Source organism: Ambystoma mexicanum, chromosome 2q (assembly GCF_040938575.1).
Source record: "Ambystoma mexicanum isolate Mex_15411 chromosome 2q, UKY_AmexF1_1, whole genome shotgun sequence".
Classification (NCBI taxonomy): domain Eukaryota; kingdom Metazoa; phylum Chordata; class Amphibia; order Caudata; family Ambystomatidae; genus Ambystoma; species Ambystoma mexicanum.
The window spans coordinates 1,404,112,567-1,404,138,479 of record NC_090924.1 but is presented as its reverse complement, the minus strand read 5'-3'; the positions used below and the strand labels follow the sequence as shown (position 1 = coordinate 1,404,138,479).

Below are 25,913 nucleotides of genomic sequence, written 5' to 3'. Positions count from 1 at the left end.
CTGCTGCAGTGACTGCAAGTACCTCTTTCGATCTCTATCTTTGCAAAACTGGTCATAACAACCAATCACTTTTTTGTTTAGATGTGGTACAGGGATGTCAATTTCAGTCGGAAATGACTTACAGTAACACCTTAACAGATGGTGGAGGCACTCCCGCGAAGGGTGCCTGTGCACTACCACAAAGATGAGAACAAGTAGTGAACCAGGTTTATGAGCGAGTAAAAAAGTGATAGGAACAAGACGAAACAAACAGAAAGAATTACATTCAAGAAAACAGGTGACTTACAAAGAAAACATTAAACTAACAGGGAAAAGTGCTTCAAACTAAGAAGGGCACTATACAAAATTTCCTGTGGACTGGAGTTTCACAGGGCTCGTCCTTACCTCCCCTCCTTTCTATATCTACATGGGTCCTCTAGCGCAGGTAGTGGTAACATTTGGCCTTGATGATCAGGTGTATGCCGATGATATACAAATCTTGGGAAATCCGCATGGGGAGTTGGCGGATATCTCCAGGGTGGAGGCTTGTTGGAGGTCGCTCCAGCTATGGATGCAAGACAACTACCTACGCCTTAATGGAGATAAGACCGTAAGTTATGTTGGTCGGTTGCCAACCCTGTCTCCACATTTAACTTTCATTGGGCAGAGTCTCTTTGCCCTTTGCCAAAAACTGTGGATTCTGTCAGAAATGTGGGCATTCCTTTAGACAACCGATTGTTCTTCTCTCACCAGGTGGCTGCAGTGGTGAAATCTGCATATTTTCACCTATATTAACTAGGCAGACGTAGACACTTACCAGAGGAGAATCACCATATAACCTAGTGCAGGAAAACGCCCTCTCAAGATACAATACTACACATCATTCTATCTGGGAAGAGCAAACAAACAAAGTTTCAAGCAGTCCTAAACAGAGCAGTTAGAAAGAAAACAAGACAATGTACCAAGCCCAAACTTGGCTGGGATTGATCCCTGTAGAAGATCACATAAATGCTTGGGCAATGCTTTAAATATACATAATTCTCAATGGTTTGGCTCCGGACTATCTACTCTTAATAGAATGTCATGCTGCCAAGTGGAACTTTAAGTCCACATCCGTGAACCTTTGGTTGGCAAATTTCAGAGATCACGGTTAGGCGGCAAGTTGAGAGTACTTGGATGTCAATAATAGAATGCTATACCCCGATTTATAAGAAAAGACCCTTATTTATTCATCTTTAAATGATGGTAAAACATCACCCATTTTCATTAAGAGTACATTCATTTGCTGCATTTCTTCTGTAACAGTCTGATACGTTAAGCCCATTATCTGTAAGGTGTTTTAATGGAGCCGATTTATAATATGTACTGCGTTTGGTCTTATTTATAGATTTTGTTGTCTCAAGGTACAGTGCCTAGAAACTCGTTCACCGGCATTATGTTTTGCTTAATAAAGAACTAAAACTACTACGACAAAATGCTGCACCAGATTGGGGGCCTACAGAATTGGTCAGGAGCCAGCCGATGATAGATTGCATTACACCATGGTCCCACTTCCAAGGGATTTGCTGCGGTCAACCCCCTTATGAATTTGGTCTTGGATGAACAACCACATGCTCCACTTGAACATGATTAAAACAATGTTATTTAAGCTCAAGAAGCACTCAACTACTCATGTTCTTGCTCAGGCGTTATTTTCAATCAAATGTTTCCTTTCACTAAATCTAAAGTTCTGCCAGTGACATGGAAACCTCCTCCTCTTCTGAAGTCCAGGTCAATGCTATTCGATCACCTGACAACCTTACTCTTCAATATCTCAGAAACAGAACATGCTTTCTCTGCCAGTCGGAACCATTACTAAATCACTCCTAGCTCATGGACGCCTTTACAAATTCATTAGCTACAGTGAAGATTCAAAATGGTTCAAATGGTCCCACCAGACATCACAAATGTGGCCAGCTGAGCCCAAATGCACTCTATTCTGACGTTGCCTTACTAGCTCCCAGCTCCCCTCCATTTCGGACCCTGCTCTTACAGATGCAACAGCTTAAAAGGAATTAAACGTGACGTGCTTTTACAGCTGCCTCACCCATTGACTCTACATCAAAAGCTCTGGGACCCTAGCAACCTTGTCCTCTTAAAAGTCGTTTTATTGTGATTTGGTTTAAAATAAACTTTACACAAGTAAAAAAAAAAAACAGAAAGAAAAAAAACAACAATTAGCATAACAATCCCGTATATAAAAAGTAATTTTTAGAACATACAATCATTCTAAACAACCCAAAACTTAATTTAAAACATTTTTCATAAGGAACTGTGTCTCTGCGCCAAAAGCTTTAAATAAAGGCAAGAGCTGCAGACACCATGACACAGGTGATGAATTGGATACATCCATGTTGGAGACCACAGAGTGTGGCTGCTACATCTTTTTAGGTTAAGTGCAACCACCATCAAGGTCTGAAACAAAAACGAGTCACTTTCAAAGATCCAGATTTTACTACAATTCATATACATTAGAAAGAGAGGAAAGCAGCAGAGACAATCGAGAAACCGAAAAAATGGTAACACATGCGAGACTGACTCAAGAAATGAATGAGAAGGAGGGCCCTAGAGCGCAGTGGCTCTATGCAGTTGCCATCATTTGTTGCTCCGCACCATCCCTGGTGAATATTTTGATTAATTTGTGCCCACGGCTGCAGACACCCTTTTATTTGGTGCCGGCTTGACACAGGAGTGGAGCGTTCCTAGCTTCGGAGCAGCTACTGAAGAACTTTGTGGACGACAAAAAGTGTTGGGCTGGTGAAGCGGGGAGAGCTCTGGTTGCCAGCAGTGCCCAGAACCATGACTGGTGTCTCTGGGAGTCCTGCCAATCCCAGGGGATGGAGACAGTGGCAACACCTTCCGGACTAGCTCTTCTGCGATGGCCCTCCGCCCAGCAATTAGAGTGGCGTAAGCGGCATCCTGAGCGTCGGCTGCTCAAGCCTCCACGAAGGATGCAGCTCGGGAACCCTAGGAGATACCAAAGACCTGGTGGTGAGCGGGCCTGCAAGGACCTGAGCATTGGACTGGCTAAAGATATTACCCACCCTGTGCTCCAGAAGTCCTTTGGAGCTGGAAAGCTGGCCTCCGCTGCAACCCTGTGACCTGCGTGCAATTCCTGACCCCAGCCATATTTTACACTACCCCTAAGGCTGTTTGACAGTTGATTCCCCTATGGGGGGGGGAGAGCAGACTTTGCCTATTATAGGTTGTAAGGGACTGGGGTTGCGCCTTAATCTTGCTGGGACTGTACCACAGTGCTCCTTTACCAGATACATAAAGCAGCAGACCCAAGGTAGACCACATGACTTCGCCGACCTGTTTCTTCTCGATCTTGACGTTAGGACACATTTATACGCCTGACCCAGATGAGCAATATGACCAAAGATTAGCTCCGGAGGCACTGTTTGCAGCGCAAAATGGAAGCCTATGCCACGCCATCGGCCAAGCCTCGGGGGCCGCCCCAGGTGCCGCATGCAGCTCATGAGAATATACTGGACCCTCCTTCACACCTATCCATACAAGATGTCTTACAAGCCATTGCGGACTCCAGATACTTTATGGAGAGTAAAATGTACTCCCGGGTATCGAGTCTGCTGAGACAAGATCTTCATAAAATTACAACCCGAGTGGGCAAGGGGAGAAAAGACTTTCCGATGCAGAGGATGTACAAGCTACGATGAAGACCCAACTAGTAGACACCATGCAACGCACTAAACTCCTAGAGGAATGTGTGGAGCAGGCAGAGGGGAGAACTAGGCTCAGTAATGTCGGGATGGTTGGTGTCCCCAAGAGGGCCCCTCTAAATTGTTTCTAGAGTCCTGGTTAAAGGAACTGGTGGGCCACTCTGGTCTGTACAACTTCTCGCTGGAGAGAACGCACAGAGTGCCGGCACAGTCTCCTTCTCCTCCTGGGAACTGCCACAGAGTGCCATGCCTAAAAATCCTAAATTATAGCGACAGAGACGCAAGCTTACAGGTGGCGCCGCAGAGGGGATCTCACGAACTGTGGGACTCAGCAGTTCTGGATTTTACCTGCGCAGTAAAGAAAGCTATACAATCCTTCGATGCCGCCAGGACATGCCATTTGCCCACGGAGGTCATGTACGCTCTCCACTACCTAGCCAGTCTAAGTCGTGTCGTGCTACTCACACCATCCTTAACAATCCTGGAAAGGGGTGGAACTGCAACAAAAGCTGAGGCCCAACCAGCAGAATTGGAGAAAACAGCCCAATAGTAAAGGCCAACCCGCCAGACCACTAGATTTCTCTAGATCTGTTACATACAACACACTAGACGGTGCTGGGGATCCTTGGACATCCCCTCATCTGAACGAGGATGCTCTCCTGTTTGTTGGGGAGGAGGCTGCTTGATGTGAACGGTTTCATACTGGTTACTGCTGGCGCTTGGTCCACCAAACTACATGCTCAAACCACTGTAAATCCCAGACTATTAGGGTGGTGCATTTGCGCGCTAGTGAGGGGAGCGGGGAAGGGGTTCTTTAGTGCTCTTCTCTTCCTATAGTAATTTAGTTGACCTAGTTGCATGTTTGGGTGACTGGTTCAACAGATTCCGTGGGGACGGTGGGTCTATTGGGGATTTGTTCATCAACCAGCATCTTTTGTTTGTTCCGATTATTTTTTTTTTTATTTGCATCCCCCCCTCGCTTATTATTGTATAAAGTATATGTAAATTATGAAGCTTCCATGAATACAAAGGGAGAGTTACGCCTATCTTGTTTGTTTTGGAATGTTAATGGTGTTGCAATTTATAAATTGGTAAAAGGCATCAAATGCTTTTCTTCAGGAGACTCATCTTATTGGTAGCGACTACAAGATTTTTAGCAAAAATAATTATGAGCCGGGGAGGGGGAGCTGAAAATAGTAATTTCAGATACCAGTGGTAGGTATGTACTAATTATCGGTCTGCTGTTGAGTGATTGCTTAATGTCTATGCTCCTCTACTGCTACACACTAATCTGCTGATGGAGCTACAGGAAATGCTGCTGATTGGTGGGTGGTGAGTTTGATGACGTCATGGATCGTGAATTAAACCGGCATACCCTCTCGACACCTAACGTAAGATCCCCGACCATACTCCATGAACGCCATGGGTTTGATGGATGTATGGCGCACATGCCATCCTTAAAAACAAAGCTATGAGTTTTACTGTGAAATGCATTAGTCCCCATTACAAATCGACATTTGATGGGTCAGACTGTTGTATCGGCGTCCGCAAGCCACGGTTCACATTAACAGTGTTTCCACTCAAACGTTTTATTTTGGGCTAGGAACGAGACAGGGGTGTCGCCTCTCACTATTGCTCGTTCTCCTAGCCATAGAACCACTTGCAATATTGCTTATAGGGGACCACCTGATGAAGGGTTCGGTCTATCCTCCTGGCCGTAAGGACAGAGTACCATTCTACGCTGACAATCTCCTTTTGTTTAGGGTGGGGGGACCCTCAGCTCCTATCCCAGAGTCATAGAAATTCTGGAAATATTGGAACAATACAGTGGGCTGCATGTAAAGCCGAGGAAATAGTTCTTTTTCAGTGCAGGGTGGACCAGACATGATCCCATCAAATTTGAGATTCACGGTGTTCTTGGATTCCTTTTTATATCAGAGTTCTGAATTTGTTGGGAACGGAATTAATTTTTAGGTCAAAATACGCATCCATTATGCAGGGATTCATCTCAGATGTTAAATTCTGGGCGGCCCTTCCTTTCTAGTTTGGGCGCGACACCCTATTTAAAATGTTGATTCAACCCAAATACTTATATATCCTCCAGAAAAATCTGGTTTAGATTTTTGGGGAGGAATTTGATGAGATTGAGCAAATACTGAGGAAGTTGCTGTGGCAAAGCTTCCAACCCAGAATAGCTTTGGACAACTTATGCCAGTTGGGAAGGGCGCATAGGTCTCCTGAATATCGGAAAGTACTATTGGGCCTTGAAGCTGGTGGTCGCCAACTAATGGATTCATTGAGATCACATCCTCTCCCATATTGGCCGTGAACTCTCCTGGTTGAGAGGTGACAGTCCACTCCAAGCACTTCGTGGTGGTGGGATGATTATCAAGCTTCCACCGACGTTGCAACAGATCATCCGTGCAGTTACTAAAGTAATGGGCTGGCAAGGTATAGTGTCTTTGAAATCTTCACTTTGGGGTAAAGATCTCACAGAGCTTCATAGGCTATACCTTGCTGAGAGATGGGCAACTAATAATATTCAACTGTTACAAGATGTACGTGCTCACGACCGAATACTACCCTTTCCTGTTCCAAGGCAGCGGTTTTCATTAACAATTGGTGACCATTTCCCATACATGCAGGTTTACATGTGCTATGTCGGCACAGTTTCATGGCTCCCATGACCTCATTTTACAATCTTCTATGACCTTGTATTACAATCTCCCCTAGAGGCCAATATTAACAATACATTGGTCCCGATGAAGCCCATGTCTACATTGTACCAAATGATGCTTAATTTTATGCCCACTCCGTCTCGTAATTCAGGTCCAACTGGGAACTGGATCTAGACCAGTTGGGGGTGGAGGATTGGCAGGAGGCCTTAATGTCCCGGCGAGAGAGAGCCATTCTGGCGAGACTTTGGCTGATCCAGTTGAAAATCCTCCATAGAACCTACTATACCCTGGATTCCCTATTTAAGTGTGGCCGCGCCACGACGTTGGATTGCCTGCAATGTCAGGTAGTGAAGGGCATATATTACCAGACAATATGGTTATGCCCTAAGATACAGAGGTTCTGGGTTGCAATTTTCTGACACTCGTCATTGATCTTTGACTACCCATTAACCATGTACCAGAGATTTCCCCTTTGGGCGTATGGGGAGATACTGCATTCTCCCCCTAACCTTCGCATATGAGAAACCCCTAACCTTCGCATATGAGAAACTCCTACCAAACGCCTTCTTGTTAGCTAAACTCAACATTGCAATGCTGTGGCGTACACAGGAACCACCAATATTGTCAAGATGGGAATATGATATGGATGCGTGCATGCTCACTTTGAATCAGCTCACATTGTTCCGCAAGATTAATCCCCTCCTATCACCAGAGGGACGAGTACAATATCTAGGGGCTGCCCCCACACGTTTGTGAAAGTGGGAACCTTGCAACTACTTATCTTTGTTTATTTCATTGTTTCTTTGGGGGGCGACGCTCCTATGTACCAAGACCGCCGCTGGCCATTTTGGCAGGTTTTACTTGAACTTCATATACATTGTGTATTTTTTTGATGTCGATCATGTTGGCTGATTTCCTGTGCGGCGTTTTAGTTTCCCCCTCTTGGTCAATTGTGCATATTCTCTTTCAAATGCCAATAAAAACAGGAGTATAAATTATACACAATGAAATAGTGTTGTAGAATATTCCCAATTTATAATGTTTCCCAGTACTTGCTAAAGAATTGTAATTTTCTCCTGCTGCTACAGTCAATTTATATACAATCTATGTTGTTTTACTCAAGTTCACACAGTAACTTGTTAAAAAAAAAATCCAATCAATATTGGTTATAAGAACCCTGCGGAAATAGTAGAAACACCACAAGAACTCCGGGTACAGTATATTAAAAAATGATAAACCTTTATCATCACTGACAAAAGCAGGTACATCTGAGAACATGACTATGGCACTAGATAACCCTCCATAAGCACAGACAGGGGTTCGAAAAATGACTAGATTTACGCCGATATTGACTAAAAGTTGCCACATTGATAACTAAACACCCCTCATAAACAAGGATCTGGATATGGTACAAGGGATTGCTTACAACAAAGCGGCATAGGGAGAAAGAAAATAACACAATTCTACCTACAATGAAAGACCGGCTGCGTTCGATCTAAAAAAAAGCCCCTGACGTCATGGTGAAGGAAGAGGACAAAAGGGGAAGTAATTCAATGTATATGCATAATACTGATTAATTGGCTGAAACACAACGACCAGTGAATGATAATTGCTGCACAAAACTAGCAAATGATGCAACTCTGAAATTATGTGGGCGCAATCATGGTAATGTAGATATTTGGCATTAACATCAGCTAATCACTAGATACGAGAAAATGCACTTAAGAAATCCACCCATCAGAACGGCCACCCTTCATTTACTTCCCAAAAAACATTTGCTACTTTCCCTTCATGCTGACTGATCATTAGTGTATTGGATCTGCTACTGAACACGTGCCAGGATTTACCGATGCAGGGCTGTCCTCAATAGTCCCAGTTATAATCGTGCATACAAGCCAATTCTCAGATACTTGGGATACTGTAAGAAATTAGTTATAATCCAGTGGCTACTTGCACATTAGATTTAACCAGCTTATACAACAACATCCCCCAAGCAGTCACATACTATTTGATTTTTTTAAAAAATCAGCACACAATTGCATGTTACTTGAAATGGTTAAATGTACCTTAGAAAACAGAAATGTTATCTTCAAAAACAGATCTACAAAGAGAGAGTAGCAAGTGTGCACAATATGAACAAACAGAGACTGATTTGTTCACGAGTTTTGTGGAAGAGCAATTCGTACAAATAGATAACCCACTCTCACACCATATACTAATATGGACACTATTTACCAAGGACATTTTAATGGTTTGGAACAATACAGAAACACCTCCTAAAGTAATCGCCTGGTTAAACAAGAATCTGTATAGAGTTCCCTTTACAGCTGAACACAGAAATAAAGAAATCTTTCATTGACCCTACACGCTACAATCACAATACCAACCTTGAGGGCAAACAACACAGAAAACGACAGCAATTAACTCAATATTACATGTTAAAACAGTGCACTCCCAACTAAAACTAATAACAGTATCCATTATAGGAAACTAACGAGGAGAGGTTTCAAACAGAATGAAATACTTTTTCTCAAAGATAAAGCATGGTTACAGATAAGAAATGCTCAATGGAAGTTTAACAGAGCACCACAAAATTCAAGAGCCACTTAAATACAACAGAAGCCAAGAAGTCAAAACCACAGTAAGGAGATCGATCAATTAATTGTGCTGTTCAGCAGTCAAAGCAATCCTAGATTTAAAATTCTTGAAAACCCTTGGAATTTATAATTGTTGGATTTGTACACTGTCACGATTTATTACACAGTACATGCCAGCCAGGGAGCGCTTTCCCCTACAATGAATGTGGAGCACAATAAAACGCTTTTATTGCTTTAGTAAACTATGGATTCTTTTTGGATTAGGCCTCCAACACGTCTCGCACCCAACCTCCACAAACACCCTGTGTCACAATGGACTTGGAACCTGGCCGGTGTGTATCGATAAAATATTTTATCAATGTATTATTTAATGTAAAATTGGTTTAATCAAAATACAAACAGCCACCACAAATGCAATATCCTATCTAGAGCGACTAGGTTGAAACATTTGCTTTCGTTTTAATGACAAAACAGGAAATTAATTCCACACAAAGTGATGGCACCTTAAGTTACAGTTAAGCACTCCCCCCTGCAACACTCAACCCCCAAACATCAATTGGACTGGATTCCTTTGAATGGACGGCAGTGGCAAGGAGTAGGAATATAGGAGGGAAAAAAATCGGTTTTGTGTTGAAGCACACAACCACAATATGGGAAGCCAATAAAGAAAGGGAAATCCATTTTGGGCGCAAAATGGAAGAATGGGGTTTTTTATTATTTCTCACAACTGCTAAGGGAAAGAGATAGAAAACATAAATGTGCTTGCTTATGTTTAGAAAGACAGGCAGGGCTTTTAGAGAATACTAATCAGCACACAAGGGGAACATCGATTTTTGGAATGTACAATAGGGAAATGGAAAGGGAATGCAAAAGCAAAGAAGGGGACAATCATTTTGACCACACAATACTGAAAGAGGAACAGAAGAGGAACATCCGTTTTTGGGATGTTAAGCACAAATTCAAGGAAAAGGAAAATGCCAACGGAATTCATTTTTTACTGAGGCTGCAAATGACAGTTAGGCTTTGGGAAAGGGGTAGTTCACAACAGAGAAATTGGTTTGGGGTTAGGATGGCAGTTCAAGGGGAAGATGCAGTTGCAGATGGAAATTCGTGTAGCAGGACACAATTTGAACACAGCGACACATTTGTTTCCCACGTCACAATGGGATTCATTCTTTTGGGCAACACTTACAAAGCACTGGGAAAAAGATTGCTGGTTTCGAATTCCACCAATCCCCAACCTGAAAATGAATGGGGGAATTAATTGATTTACTTATACAAATGCACTAGGGATTTACACAGACAAATATGGGGGTTTTCAATGAGGATGGGCTAACTTACATAGGCAAACACGAGATTCTTCTATGGGGCGATGACTAAACTGGCAATTGGGGTTTTCAATGGGGAATTTTCAATGGGGAAATATTAGCTGCAATGCTACAAGAATGAAGGGTTTATGCCATTTAGGGCTGGGGTTATTACTACTAACATAGCATGCCTTTGTTTAAGGTTCAGGAAAGCCAGCTGCATCACAGGACACTCTGGAAAGATAGGGCATGGGTCTGATCACTCCAGTCTCAAAGATGGTAAGTTTCAGCAGCCTTCTCTCCGTACACCTGTCATTTTGCTTTTTCTGTCTCCCTGGGTTTTGTGTCTCCCCAGTCCTAGTGCAGTCCCCCTTATATAGCAGAAATGACATCACTAATTTTACAATCATCTAGGGAAAAGACCCTGCAATAATCCCTGCCGTTAGGATTGTACAGTTACCCTCTCTCTCTCCAAGCCGCCAATCAGGATTGGTTCAGGGGTTTGGCGCAACATCTGTCTTCCACCATTTGTCATCATCCTTTGTTCTCCTTTCAACTTTTTGGCAAAAACGAGTTATGTATCACAACTTCATAATTGTACAAGCAACTGCGATACAAAACATTTTCTGTTTTAGACTATCATGGGGAAGTAGATAAGCCGACCACCAAATCTGTACAATGTAGCATGGCCATGTGTCCCATTTTTGTTGTTTCCATAAACTACACAACAGTTATGAAGATGTAAGTTATTAAGCATATCCCTAATTTCATTTTCCACTTTTCCTCGAACTCTCACATTTATAACATGTTCAGACCAGCCAGAAACCTAGTCTAACTGGCCATTACAGTTCCCAGTGTCCCAGGTAGATGCATTTTATACCACCAAAACCGGCTGGAAATTACATGAAAAATGACATAAAAAATAAATCAATCCACAGTCTGGTTGCAGCACAAAAATGCCTAAAATTAAAATAGTTTTTAAATTAATTGTGGGTGTTCCTGTTCAGCAAATCGGATGGCTGCTTCATCCCACACAGCCATCTGTTCCCCTGAGCCAGCCTGCAACCAGAGGTTTTTATGAGTCTCTATGAAGTTAGTGTGTGCTCTATGCAGTGGGTGCAACAAAGATTCACACTTTTTAGTCATGCTCCAGCCAAGGATGGCTTTCTTTTGAAGTCCCTGCTTTCTTAGTCAACAGGTGTGGAAGATACTGACTTTTGTCACCTTCAGCAGCACCACATTTTATTGCAGGGTTATTAGATGTGAGATGCAACATCCAGGCTAAAAGTGGGGCTTTCCTTCGTGGAGTTTTGCTCTCAGCCAGAACAGGTTTTTCCTGAAGACTAAGTCTCTCTTCAAACATCACTGGAGTTTTGTTTGTGAAACACGATGTACATTGCTTTGGTAAACCCACACATCATGTTTTGCTTTCTTAACATTTTACTGTAAGCAGTGATATTTTTCACTTTGTGGTTTTTGAAAGTCATTTTTATTTGCAAACACACATGCAGGCCGTTTTTTGCTATCCATGTTTTAAAATCCTATTTTCCATGTATTTTGTATATTAAACTGCTGCTTGTCCATTGATAATGACAGATAGGCCCTTTTCCACAGGGCTCTTTAAGTTTACATGAAAGAAAAGTAAATGCCAGGCTGTTTTTGTTGCAGTGTTTAAATGCCTGCCATTCATGCGACAGGGAAAGCAAAAGCCAGGCTGTTTATGTTGGAGTGTTTAATGCCTGCTAATCATGTGAATGGGACTTCTGTTTGAGGCCTTTAAATGCACCCCACAACAATACCAAATTTACATAATTACGCCCATTATACCCTATTCCAAAGCCTCTAATAGACATTTCTTATGCCAGAGCAATAACAGAACCAGGTAAACTTTACACTCTGCCCTGGTCAGCAACACTTCCTCCCATGTTTCTGTAAATGTCAAAACTGCAAGGTGTTAGTTCGCGCATACTCTCAACAAGATACATCTTTTCTAAATACAGTTCTACAACCTTTAAAATTTGCAGCTTCATGACCTTTATGACATGTTTTTATATTTGAGTTACAATGTGCACTAGCCATCAAACATATGTGGGCAGAGCCATGCGCAAAATGAAAGCTGAGATTCAAGACCACTTGCGAGCCATGCAACCTCAAGACCATTACCTATATTCACACAATGGCATGAAATGCATCCAGATGCCAAATTATCAGAAGTCAAGTTTATGGGAAGTGAACAGGTCCACAAAACCAGAGGTGGCCATAAAATATTGTGGTTACAACACGATATTGTATTTTATACAACAATTACAGCGCAACACCCATTGACCGAATACAGGGATAGACATGTTTAGCCCTGTTTCAACTATGAATTCTAAAAGCATTCTACAACACTGTTGAGTAACAATTGTATTCCTCGTTAGATCAATTTTTATGTTCAGACTGAAGGTCTGTGATGCTGTTACTACTCTTTTAGTATTGGATTAATGCAATTCATTTCTATCTACAGTGTCTTCAATTGGTTTATGAATATGTGACAAAATGACAATTGCTCGGCAGGAGTACAGGGATGAGTAGTGAATAACTACTCTGACCCACACTACTACTAAACCAAATGTAAAAGGTATTGACGGACTAGCTCAGTAAGGAAGGTGTGCAGGGAACGGGAGTGCCCATCACTTAAGGAAACATAATAGTTATTTGTTCATGTTACAGCTTTCTGTGCCAGAGCTGTGTTATTCACCTCTGCACCCAGAAATATCTCACAAATATTGTTAGATCCTTTTTTTTCACAACGGGAAGGTAGCTGCCCCAGCCTGCTCCCGGACTACCAATCTGGGTTCCATCACAAATTAAGCCCGGAACCAGCTACTACCTAGGTGACTGATGATGCTCTCTAGATTATGATGGGCAAAGGCCCAAGGTGGCCAAACGAGCAACTGCAGACACAACCGCCACCTGGTTACATGCAGAGTTCCTTCCATAGGGCTCAATACTTTCCCCAATGATTGTCAACCTATACATGGAACCGCTAGGTTCTCTCCTACGATCAAATCCAATCTCCAACAATGCACACAGTACGCAGTTGTGCCTAAGAGGGAACTGTGCACACGAGATCAAACGCTTCCGTAAATGCCCCGACACCATTCACATGCAGAGGACAAGGACATACCTAAAGGCTAACCCAACCAAAGTGGAATTTGTTCTAATAGGTCTACCATTAAAGCAGGAAATCATCCAATGATGGCTGAATCACATGGGTTCACTCATCAATTAGTCCCCTCTACTAAATCCCTCGGGTTCATCGTAGCCTGTAACATCTACTCCCAGCAGCATATAAACAAAAGTGCTCACTTTGAATCAGCTCACAATGTCCTGCAAGATTAAGCCACTCCTACCACCAAACGAGGCAAAGACTCTTGTGATTGTGCACATTGATGAGGGGGGAAAAACCGTCTTACTAGCTGCGTTTCCTGCCATAAACCCAGCCCCTCTCACGGCAGTACAGCACCCTGTGGCACACTTTATAACAGGTTTCAATAAATTCAGTCACATGACCTACACTGGTTGCACATCGCTGCCAAAATTCTCTTAAAATCTCCTACAGGGGGAATACATTCAAGATGCAAGCTACTAGTCAGCCATAAAAAAAGTTAGTCACTTACCACCTCAATTCTATACATACACACAGTACACATTTTCATACCTGCCAAGAGCCAAATATCACTAGCTAGTGGGGAGTGCAAGTTTTGCACCCTGATCGCTTGTATCACATACAAGGAAACCACTGCCCAAATGCCTGCCTACGTTGCTTGCAAACTTACCATCTCTGGCGGAACACGCTCCTCCAGCAGCCAAACCATCACAAGGCTTGAAATAAAACTGCCACGCATGGAGAAGAGCCAGGAAACAGCAAAATGACAAAAGCAACAGATTTTCCCCAGGATACACCTTTTTTTTTCTTTCCAAATTCTGTCCGTTTTACCCACTCTTAGTTATAACAAAATGTCCAAACGCATTGGCATATCACCACAATTACTTACATAGGCCCCATATACCAAGTAATTTCTTCTAAAGGCCCAAAGCAGGTGCATACTAGTGTTTGCGCACACACAAAACACTAATAGACGGTTCCATGTGTTAATATTCCCGCAATACCAAAATATCGCCATATTTTTGCGGCGATATTGAGCCATGGCTATGCGGGGGACACCCCCGCTCCAACAAATTATCCCCCCCAAAAATGTTGCCTATGGCGAGACAAACGACCAGATGTACAGCGATATTTTTGGTGGGGATAATATGTAGGGATACCTAATAGACATAGTAAAGGCAGGATGGACTACGTATTTTTACTAGGTCTATTAGTAATACACACTTGGGTCCTAGTTTCCTCCAGTGCGTGTCCCATTCTGCGAGTATGCCCCCCCAACGTTGCAAGTGGGCCCCATACACAGTCTTGCGAGTGTGCGCTCACAGCTCACCGCCTTCTAGCGTTTTTATTCCTCCCACTGCCAGGGCTGTGTGTGTGGCCACATGGGCTTTATATCTGCACCTCACTGCAGTGAGCCAAATCTCTTAACTATGACTTTACGCCTGACCAAGAAGGAACACGGCATTGAGGTTCACGTTTAAGTGGGCTTGTGCTCAAACAACCAGCTGCTTAGATGAATAGGTGATCTGCTTGAACAAACCACACAAAGGGATGCATGACTAAACAGACAGCCTACTCGATTCCTAGATGGGCTGCGTGAACAATAGAAATACAGGCTCATATACATATAGGCATCAAAATATAGAATTATAAGCAGGAGCAACCGCTGGGGAATTGGGAATTTTAGGTGGTGTGCTTCAAACGTAATTTCCAAACGCGATGCAAAACTACAACATTCAGTTTATGACTCATTGTGGCAGAGTGCCACCATTAGAGCAGCATTGATAGAGAAGAGGATCCGCCATGGAGAACTGCAGCCTTATGGAGACGAGCAGAGAGAGGAGAATGACCCGAGTCTGCTGGACATGCAGATCGGAAGTTGTGAAACGTGACTCGGTGCAGATTAAATAGGGACCAGCTGAGACAAGTACCGCTGACCACACCAAGCAAGTTGGAATGGTAAAGCAATGGGATAAACAGACCGCCACACAATCTGGATTTAAGCAGTGAACAAAGTGAAGTATCGCTAAATGCCGTCAGAGTCAGATTGGAGCGAGCCACAAGCGGAGTGCTTGCTGAGTAAGAGAGGGAAGCCAGAGACAGATTTGATGCATAGTTGAAAGGCATGGAGAACAGCACCACGGTCAGAGAACTACTAGCGAGTGTTGCACCACAGGAGGAACGTGGTGCAGGCAAACCAAAGAGGGTCCAGCAATACCTAGAGGAGTACACGCCATCACAGAAACACCAGGCCCCAGGATGGTGATCCATATGTGACCTCAGACACCGAACACAAATGCTGCACTGACAAGGTTACCCAAAGCAAGCCAGAGCCCACCCTCAACAGTAAGCATTTCTAGATGTGAAGTACCGCCAGGCGTAGCTGTCAAGGCTGCAATTCACAGCATTGATTTTCTCTTTTTTATTTTAATTTTTTTTTTTAAACATAATACTCCTCTGCTCATCGAACCAGGCAATTCAAAAATCCTGCTAAAAAACAAAGTTTAAAAACCTTAAAAGACACCATTTCAAAAACAAATCACTTCTAATCAGTATAATCAGTAGTTATAATCACTTGCAATTACTGATTCGGGAAGAACAGGCTCATTTGAAAGCGACTTTGGAATCGCATCAGGCAAACCAGGGAGAAAACATGGAACATGTGATCCGCTGTCTGCCGCAGGTAAAGTGAATGGACAATGAGAAGTTGCGGGCAGAGAGACTGGAAGAGGCTCAAGCACTGGGGCTGAAGTCACAAACATGCGGTTTACTTTCCACTTCCTGATTGCATCACGCAGACACCCAAAATACCCACAGAGAGGACTTCCTCATTTGGGTCGTCACGTGAGGATCTGTAGGCGTAAGGTGGCCCACCATGCCCTCAAAACTGACTTGTGGCAGTAGGCGCCCATCCACAAGTGTCCAGATTTTCCCCTTACTGTGCACACCTGTGAACATGTGCAGGTTTACTAGAGCGCCATCGTGACCCGTGGCCGTGGCTCACTGGACTCATTGTGATTTAACATATATACCAGTCGTAACTTTCATGAATACTTCTCATGAGTAAACGCGTTGTAGAAGAGCAAGAATGGTCATAAACAGAACCATCTTCGCTGTCCCTCAAACCCTAGCCCAGCATCTCAACACAATGTAGAAAATGGGATGTAGGCATCTGCTTATGTGGCCACACTATGCAGAGGTAAGGGGAAGGAACCGTATCTCTCCTCCCCACCCTGGTGTGATGGTGAAAGGTGGGTCATAAGGCTCTCAGCAGGCTACGTTGCAATCTAAGGCTGGCCTTGGCGGCTGCCCAACCTACGCATCAAAACAAAAATGATGTGCACCCTCCTCCCCAGGTGTGCTCCTGGGCATGCGTCGGGGGCGGGGGGGTGAAATTGTTCAATAGGCGCAGATGCTTTCAGCGCCTTATTGTTATTAGATGCGCTCCACTCACAAGAGCTGGGCACATTTACTTTCAATAGGGCACCTGCCGCACCTTCTCCTGCCACGCCAACTCGGGGAGACCTTGAAAGACTCCCCTAAACTGGCTTGATGGGGGGCATGGAGCCCCAGGCGGTTGTGCAGACAGCCCTGCCCCAAGGCCGGCCCTGCTGCCAGACATTGTATAGCATGCTAGGGAACTCGCATATATGAGCGCTTGGTGGGAATGTCTAGAGTCATACTAACTTTGGGAACTCTTGCAAGTTCTTTGTTTTGTGAACCTCCATTGGCCAAATACTCTTTGCCATGTCAATCCAGGCATGCCATTAATTTCCAGAAGACAGAGTTCCTTACGTTTGTTACAGAAAACAATATGCAATAAGTTAAGTGTTCTTATCCAAACACTTAAACCAATAAACACTACCAACATAGCAAACTCCTATCTTGCAATACAGGAAAAACCCAACTCAATGGTTATCACCTAGATAACAAATAATTACTAGATTTCTTCTGGAATCGAAGGCAATTTGCAAAAACACATGCCGGTAACCACAGAAGCAGCCGACACCCACAACCTCAGAATGCCCTATGGAAAGAGAAGGCTGTGGCTGTCCAATTAAATCCGCCAAATATTAGCAGTTATGGGAACTAAGGCAAAAGGGAGACGAAGCAATTTCCCAGGTGCTCGCATTACGGGGTGAAGTGGAGAAACTGGGACTAGAACCCATGCGGCAGCAGGGCAAGAACATGCAGCAGAAGCGTTTCTCTGTCAGAGCAATTCACGAAGCTCAACGCTTAAGGCCTTCGCCACAAACAGAGGTAAGAAATTGAGCCAAGGCAATCCCCGGAACGCACGTGGTTCCTGCATGAACAGAGGCCAGTCTTGATCAGACCTCGGGCATAAAACACACCATGGATTTCATTGGAGATTTCGAGTATAATCTGCCCGTTTTAGTTCCCATAATCTGAGCCCTGGTACAGTCAAAGCATCACCATAATTCCAAGAGTTACATAAACAGCACAGGAATAACCAGATCCTTTGCATAATCAAAATCATGGCACGGCCCAAGTAGTGGTAATCTGAGCCACGGTAAAACGCTATCCTTACCATGGCCAGAACTGACAACCATGTTGCTGAATAATCGGTAATCCAAAATAGAGTATACTAAAATCAAACCCTTTTCTTAAAAAGATGGCATTTTGAGAATTCTGGCATATTCAGTGCCATGGCACATCGCGCAGAGTCCTTGCATTCAATGGAAAGAAAGCCCTGGCATGACAGCAAACCGTTAATTACCTCTATGATCAGCTGGCAAAGGACAACAAAGGGCCCACGGCAGAGGTGTGCGAGCACGTGGCAGCAGGTAAAATCTGCACCTAAATAATACTGGTGGCTTTCGTGTATTATCAGTGTTTAGATCAAACATTCGAAATCACGCACTTAACACCTTCACAGGGATAATAGGCTGCGATTGCAGCCCAGGTTCTAATCTATAATCACCAGGTCGCCAAACGTCTGTGCAGCAAGTGCAAAAGCACAGTAGATCCATCTCATCAAAAACATGTGCAGCAAGTGCAAAAGCACAGTAGATCCATCTCATCAAAAACATGTGCAGCAAGTGCAAAAGCACAGTAGATCCATCTCATCAAAAACATGTGCAGCAAGTGCAAAAGCACAGTAGATCCATCTCATCAAAAACATGTGCAGCAAGTGCAAAAGCACAGTAGATCCATCTCATCAAAAACATGTGCAGCAAGTGCAAAGGCACAGTAGATCCATCTAATCAAAAACATGTGCAGCAAGTGCAAAAGCACAGTAGATCCATCTCATCAAAAACATGTGCAGCAAGTGCAAAATCACAGTAGATCCATCTCATCAAAAACATGTGCAGCAAGTGCAAAAGCACAGTAGATCCATCTCATCAAAAACAAAGCGACAGGGGGAAGAGTGGTGTACTGGTGAGGTATGAAGCATACTCCCAAAGAGATCAATGTATGTATTGGCGCTTGTACTCATTTCACAGCTTTTGTGTACACACATTTTAGGATGTTCCAAGAAGGGTTGTAACATAATCGAACGGTATTCGTTGGATCTGCCTCAGGAAGTTGCTAGTTTGCCTGATCCAGCATTTCCTCGGTTTTACCAGCCCTTCAAAAGGAAGGAGCTCGGATTCGGGGCGCCCACCATGCAGCTGGCCTTTCCGAACAACACTCGGTCCTATAATCTTCCTATCTTAGCTTCTTTGAATCAATGGTACTCACATTCAGAAGGATGGAAGGTGGAGCCAGAAAAACCGGCAATGTGTCAGATTCTGTCCCCACCCTAATGTCTGTTCATTCGGATTTCCTCTTATCTTCAAAATGAATATTACCCACTTTTGTAATACTCTTTGCAGGCCTCAAATCTTCTCTCGCCACTATCCACTGGGGAGTCATAATTGACTCTTGGCAAGTAGGCAGTGGTGTGCCAAGTGCATGTTGAGAACTGAGGAGGCAATTGACTTTTTAGGTCTGGCTAGCATCTGTTAACGTGGCATTTTTATCCCTGCGGTCCTGGACAGACATGCAGCCCACTGCCCCTGTCCCATTAGCCTTTTGTGCATCCCAAACTGACATGAAGTCTCTCCATTTCAATATAACCCATTTACAGTGAATGCACTCATTTGCAACTCATTGGTGAAAGGAGGAGTCTAGCTCATGCAACATGGCTTATTCTTCCCCATTGGCCCATCAGAGTTACTTTTGTAACCCTTTATGGGTTATGGGCTTACAAAGCAGCAGTGCACAGCACGCCCTAGCATTGGTTTCAAACATTACAGCGCATGTGTGTAACGTTAAGGATGGATCTATCAATATATGGTATTCTGCCCAAATAGTATTGCTAAACAAGGGCATTTCTGCTTTCTACTCCAGAGAAACCGGGGGGTATTCTCACTCCTACTCCCCCTGGATTCTCTTCTCGGGTGGCCAGGGAAATGCCACTGCTTTTGGATAGTGACCCTGGGCGTGGAGAAGTGAGGGAGGATCACCTGAGTGGAGGGTTCTTGAGGATTAGGATGCCCACAGGTGAGACATGGTATCCCCCTTTCCCTATTGATGACCAACCTACCCCAACCCCGGCCTTTATAGGCTTTGTAAATCAAACCAAAGATAAAATATACATCTTAAACACCAAGCTGAATGAAAACTTGAACCAACGTTGAACTATATATATATATATATATATTGAATACCGAACTGAATGAAAACGTGAAACAAGAAAAATGTATGCATATTGAATATGGGCAAAACCTAGAACGGATTAAAAATAAAAAGGGAAAGTGCCCAATTAAACGCAACCTTCATGAAAGAGCAAACGTGTGAAAGAGTGTCACAGAAAGGTTGGGTATGAACCAGACCACCGCAATACAGTGAACTTTATGAATGAGTACAATGCTAAAAGGCCAAAAGACTGGCACAGAGGTGTGTAACACATAATGGCAAAGCCAATAAAATGACAAAGAAAAGTCAAATGAAGGTGAATCTGTATACAGGAGTAAAACAGAAGAACCTGTGTGGCCTTAAGAGCCTTGGGTTCCTGGTTGGACCGTGTGGTCTGACAACTGCACCTAGACCACGGAACATTGAAGAGTAAAAGCCAAAGACATAGTGAAATATATCCAGAAAAAGCACTATTAGTAATCTGGTGATGCAAACCAGAAGGAGGGTCAAGTTGGCCTGGATTTGTGTTGAACTATGAAAGATTGAAACAAATATCAGTTGTGGTATTGAAGTCTTGGGGAATGGAACCCCGAGACCTGAGGGACTACAAATGCTGTCTTGAGGACAGAGCCTCAAGACCCTTTTCTTTTGAACTGTGTTGCTTGGAACTTGGGGAAGGGAACCCCGAGTATTGTGCAGAACCTTTCATGCCTTGAACATACGAAAAGTAATCTTAAAACTTTTGTGGAACTTTATTGAACTTGGGGAAGGGGAGCTGAAAAGGAGGTTAAGAGCTGGGAGACGCTCAGACTGTGTGTTAAAACACAATTTCTTTGATTATTGACATCCCTACACTTTGTTTAGCCTTAGTTGTGAGGGCAAGGATAGGTTTTGGACACACACAGACTTAAATTGAACTCTTTGACTCAGACTTTCCTTAGTTTCATTCAGGTAGGGAAGTCCCACCTTAGCATTGGGCAGGTTAAGCCTTCAACCATCCTACATTTGCTTTAATAAATGATCTTATTTTGAACTTTAAGTCTGTATCTTGCTACATGATGCCCTCACAGAAGACAAATGTAATTTGAAACAGGTGGAATCCTTTGATGCTTTGTTAAGTGTTAACCTGCAAGGGTCAGGCCTCACGTTTATGATCCTAAGGTAGCGTCTAAGATAAAAGAACTAAAAGATAACCTCAAAAAGTTGAAAATATCAGTAGACGACAACACTAAAAGGGTAAAATGATTACGCTGAGAGAGAATATAAATATTGCGTTACAACTCATAGGCGCACCTTATCCTGAAGAACAATTCTTGTCATTTCGGGTCTTTTGTTAGATACCTAAATGCCAATTCCCAAGCTAGTATGCAGGCAAACCCAATAACTTCCGCATATTTATATGCGATGGAAAGCAACAAAAAGGACTATCACTCAGGTTTTGGAAATCATAGTCATTGCCATGCTTTTAAGAATGTCCCCCCCACATAGTGCTATTGTATGTGAGCAAGCAGCCATAGGGCTGTGAAAGGCGTACTGCGTTTTCACTTTTTTTTTCCACTTGTGACCGGATTAAAATTGTAATGTTTTTTTATAATTTCTTTTTCTGAGAGTTTATTTCGGCAAACGGGTCAACGATGGAGCGTGGCTCTGTGGGAGTGAAATCCTGAGTATGCTTTTACGCTTCATCTCCTGCGAACTTGGTTTCACCCAGCAACTACCTCAGAGGCACCAGGAGCTATTACATTGCGTGTCAAAAATGTATGATATAACATTTTGCCCATTATATTATGCTTTAAATGTCTTCAAAGGTGTCCTAATCCCAATTTATGCACATTCCCAAACACAGAGAGTGAATCTCAAAACGGTATATTTCGATGGCACCAACTGGCCTGGGTAGCCAAATGTAGCTCTTGGTAGCGGTTGGTGTTAAGTTAACCAGGCTCTTTTGAGCTAGAACCAGGAGCTAAATAGCTCTCAACAATTTCGAACCCTGCATTGTATATGTGCTTGTTTGTATCCTAATCAGTCCAGTCAGTCTCCTTAGCATGTATATTTTACACTACTGGGAGGAAGGAGAAACTACAAGCAATTCTCACCAGACATTGATACCTACATTGGCCAGTGGCAGAATCTGTCGACAGGCATGCTACATGTTTAATGGGACAATGACAGCAAGGCAGGCGTGCCATCAGTAACACTATACTGGCACCTTTCAGTTAGGCAGCTACCAGGGCACTAGGAAAGATGTTGACGTGGGAGCATTTTACTCCCTATTTTTTTAAACTGGAAGCAAGATGATTTTTTAGGGGAATAGAAAAGTAATTCAACGATGTGCGTTTGGGATATGTATAAAGGAACAGTAGGGCACATCTAGAAAACATCTGAAGCATATAGGGTTAAAACGGGCAACATGTTATAGTCTGGAACTAATATTGAAGTTAGATATTCATTGTGTACTAGTCTCTCAATCTGCAGATGTAGCTCCTGCTTACTGGGCTAATGCCGACACCCAGGAGTTGCTTTTAGCTCCTATCAAACCTTTATTTTGATTTTGTGGCTAGAAACACTGGTGTACAGACGCGTTATAAATGCCACATCATATCCATGCAGAGCTTCTGAAACTTTACCTAATTCCCCAGACCTGAGATGAGGGTCAGAAAGGGAGCCATTTACAGCAGTTTCTTGCCTACTAGATAGGTTTGTGCTATATAGAAAACAGCACAGTTTAGTGTGATATGTGAAAGTGCTCTCCCTATGGTTTAAGTTAGACAGATTGTCCCTTCTGGGCTGGGGCCTGCTTTCTTTGTGACATTTCCTCCTCCAAAAAAGGAATTGTTTCAACTTTTCGTTTTCGGATAACCCCGAACATTACCTCAAATATTCATAAATATCTCATCAAAAAATGGCAGCCATTTCAAGCACCATGGGAGATATCCTTATAATTTTGGGAGAAGGGCACCCCATTCTCAGTCAAATATTTAAAAAAAGACTGGACGCAATAAACCCAAATTCAACCGCTCCGCCGCCCAGAAATAAAGTCAACGCTTCATGCCCAAATTGTTTGTTACTGTAGCAGAACCCACTGGATGTAATTCCTAAATGGAGTCCTGCTTTCCCTGCGTCACTGTTAGGATCAGATCTTACTCTCACCCTTCCTGAGCTGCTCTTTATATGCAGAAAAGGGATACTGCCCTTGCACGAAATGTCACACCATGTGTGCACACGCTCCCTCAAGCGGGAAACTGTATTGCGCGTATGTACTGAATGCCCCATGTACTACACCTTTCGAGCTGCAATCTACCATTTAGCATGTCCATAGACTGATGATCCTTGGGATGTTAATACTAATAATTATTACAATTAAGGGCGTTACTGTACTAATACAATTACAGGCATTACTTTAATGATAATTTGTTATTTATCTAGCGCTTTCACCAAGGCGCTGTACATAGAATATTTACATACAATCATCACCCAACCAAAGTTGGCATTTATTTATCTACCTCAATAGGATGAAAGGCTGATTTGGCCTTGCCAGGGGTTCCCACCTGCAACCTGAAGATCACACAGAGTGCCGCAGCAAGCACTCCACCCGCTGACCTACCTTACTATCAATGTATCTGTTACTGTGCGGGATAACAAGATCGAAATACAGTATTTTCAAGAAAATATCCCTTTAGGAATAGCACATTTTTTAATGTGTGTTATGAGAAGGCACTTTATTGCAAATAAAAAAAAAAAAATCAAATGAGATGCTGGCCTTGAAAGCCTAGAGCCTGCCCTCTATAACAGTAGCAGCAAAGACTGTTGCTGCAGGGTCAGGCCCTGCTCTCACTTCTCAATAGCTACATAAGCGTAAACTGTCCCTGCGGGGTCAAGAACTGCTACCCCTCTGTAATGGCAGCATCAGCATAGACTAGACTGCCCCTATGAGCTTGGGTCCTGCTTATGCAGAGTAAGTTTCACCATGCCATGCGTGAAAAGTCATTCAATCCTTGTTTTTCTTGCAATTCTGTTAATTTTAGTTTTGCCTTTCCCATTTCAAATTGAGACACAAAATCCCAGAATTCCAACAAATAACCCAGGGCTGGATGACTTTCTTACGAGTGGCATGGGGGGGGATCTTCGAGAACTTTGCTTATGTGTAGCGGGACATACTTTCCCTGCTGTGTCAGATCCTGCTCTGTATGGGCTGTAGCTGGACGTACAGTGGCTGATGGGTCAGGTCGTCCTATGGATGTATATGTAGCTGGATAAACTGCCCCTATAGGTGCAGGTACTGCTCTTTATGTCTGTGGGTGGGAATGCTGTCCCTGCAGGGTTAGAGCCTATTCTATGACTGCACCTGGAAATCCTGTGCTTTCAGGATCATGTCCTGCTATGTATGAGTGTATCTACACACTGTACCTAAAGGAGCAGGTTCAATGTGTGTAGCTACCGTGCTCTCCATGCAGGGTAAATAAACACCTTCTTTCAATGGTTGTACCTGGACCCACTACCCAGAGAGTGAGGTCCCGTTGGCTATGGGTTTAGATAAATAATGTTCCTACAAGACCAGGTTCTGTTTCTATAGCTGTAACTGCGCATACTGCCCCTACAGACTGAAGCACTGATATCTATGGGTTCAGCTGAGCACACAGCTCCTGCATGGTCAGGTCTCGCTCTCTAACCGCTATAGGTTGGCATACTGCCCCTTTAGGGCTAGGGCCAGCTCTCTGTGTGGCAGGCAGCACCTGGACAGAGTGCTCTGCTCCCTCCCTGTGGCATTACCTGCGCCTTGCAGTGCAGCGGCTCCTCCTGCCCACACTCTCTCCTTACACCCCGGGGGAGGGGTGAGATGTACCGGGGGTCACTGACAGGCACAGCTCTCAGCTGGAAAGCACGTGACGCCGCTTGCGTGCGCGCTTCCGAGAAAGAGGAAGCCGAGGAAAGAGGCTGCTTGGTCCGGGGGCGCGCACGCACGCACAGGGAATGCGGCGGCAGCGCGTCCGGCAGCGCGGGCTCGCGCACGCCTTGAAAGGGGGTGCAATCAAGAACCCTGCGCAGGTCAAGGGAAGGGCTAGCTGTGTAGATGGGATGAGAGGCCACTCTCTTTTATAACAGTTATGCCTTTGGAGTTACCTCTTTAGTCAGTGCCGGAAAAGGCACTAGATGTTACTATGGGATGAGAGCAGCCAGGACTAACTCGGGGCAGTGTTCACACATAAAACATTTTTGCCTTTCAGAAGATTAATTATAAACACCTGCAAAATACCACAGGAGAAGCACCCTTCCTATAATGTTGCTAGCAACGTCTAAAAGGCGCTCACCTTTTAAAATTAAAAGCTGCTTTTAAATATTTCCTGCAGAGTGCAATCCTAAAGAGCGAGTTCAGAGACATAAACAGCGATGTACAAAGATCCCTGTGGAAGCAGTGGAGTAGTCAGGTTTTGAATCCAGCGGGGGGGGGGGGGTGGCGTAGTGCTCCGCAAGGGGCGCCGATCGGGTCGGAGAGGGGTTGCGGTCACTACCATTTCCTTCATTTTGCATGTATAACTAGGAACTATTGATGGGGCGTAATTAATTAAAGGGTGTGCTCAACAAGCCGGTCAGACAGCTCAGTTGGTTGAGTGCTCGCTACTGTGATCTATGTGTGATCTGCATGTTTGAATCCCGGCTTGGCCAGCTCAGGCTATCATCCTTCCGAGGTCGATAAATGATTACCAACTTCGGTTGGGATGATGTATGTAAATATGTTCTATGTACAGCGCTTTGGCAAAAGCGCTATATAAATGATTCATTAACATGGCAAGTAGCACATTCAAGTAAAACACTGGAGATCAAACTAAGTGTTGTTT

General features: G+C 43.7%; 1 protein-coding gene across 7 annotated transcripts in view; it reads right to left on the bottom strand.

Moving 5' to 3' along the window:
* The window catches only part of TBC1D5 (TBC1 domain family member 5), a 2,783,701-nt gene extending 2,758,715 nt beyond the window's left edge, over window positions 1-24,986 (bottom strand). For all 7 annotated transcript variants that reach the window (XM_069648897.1, XM_069648892.1, XM_069648893.1 and 4 more), the window contains exon 1: window positions 24,847-24,986. The gene's annotated coding sequence lies outside the window, so the exon portion shown is untranslated. The remainder of the gene's footprint in view (window positions 1-24,846) is intronic.
* Window positions 24,987-25,913: the final 927 nt, after the last annotated feature.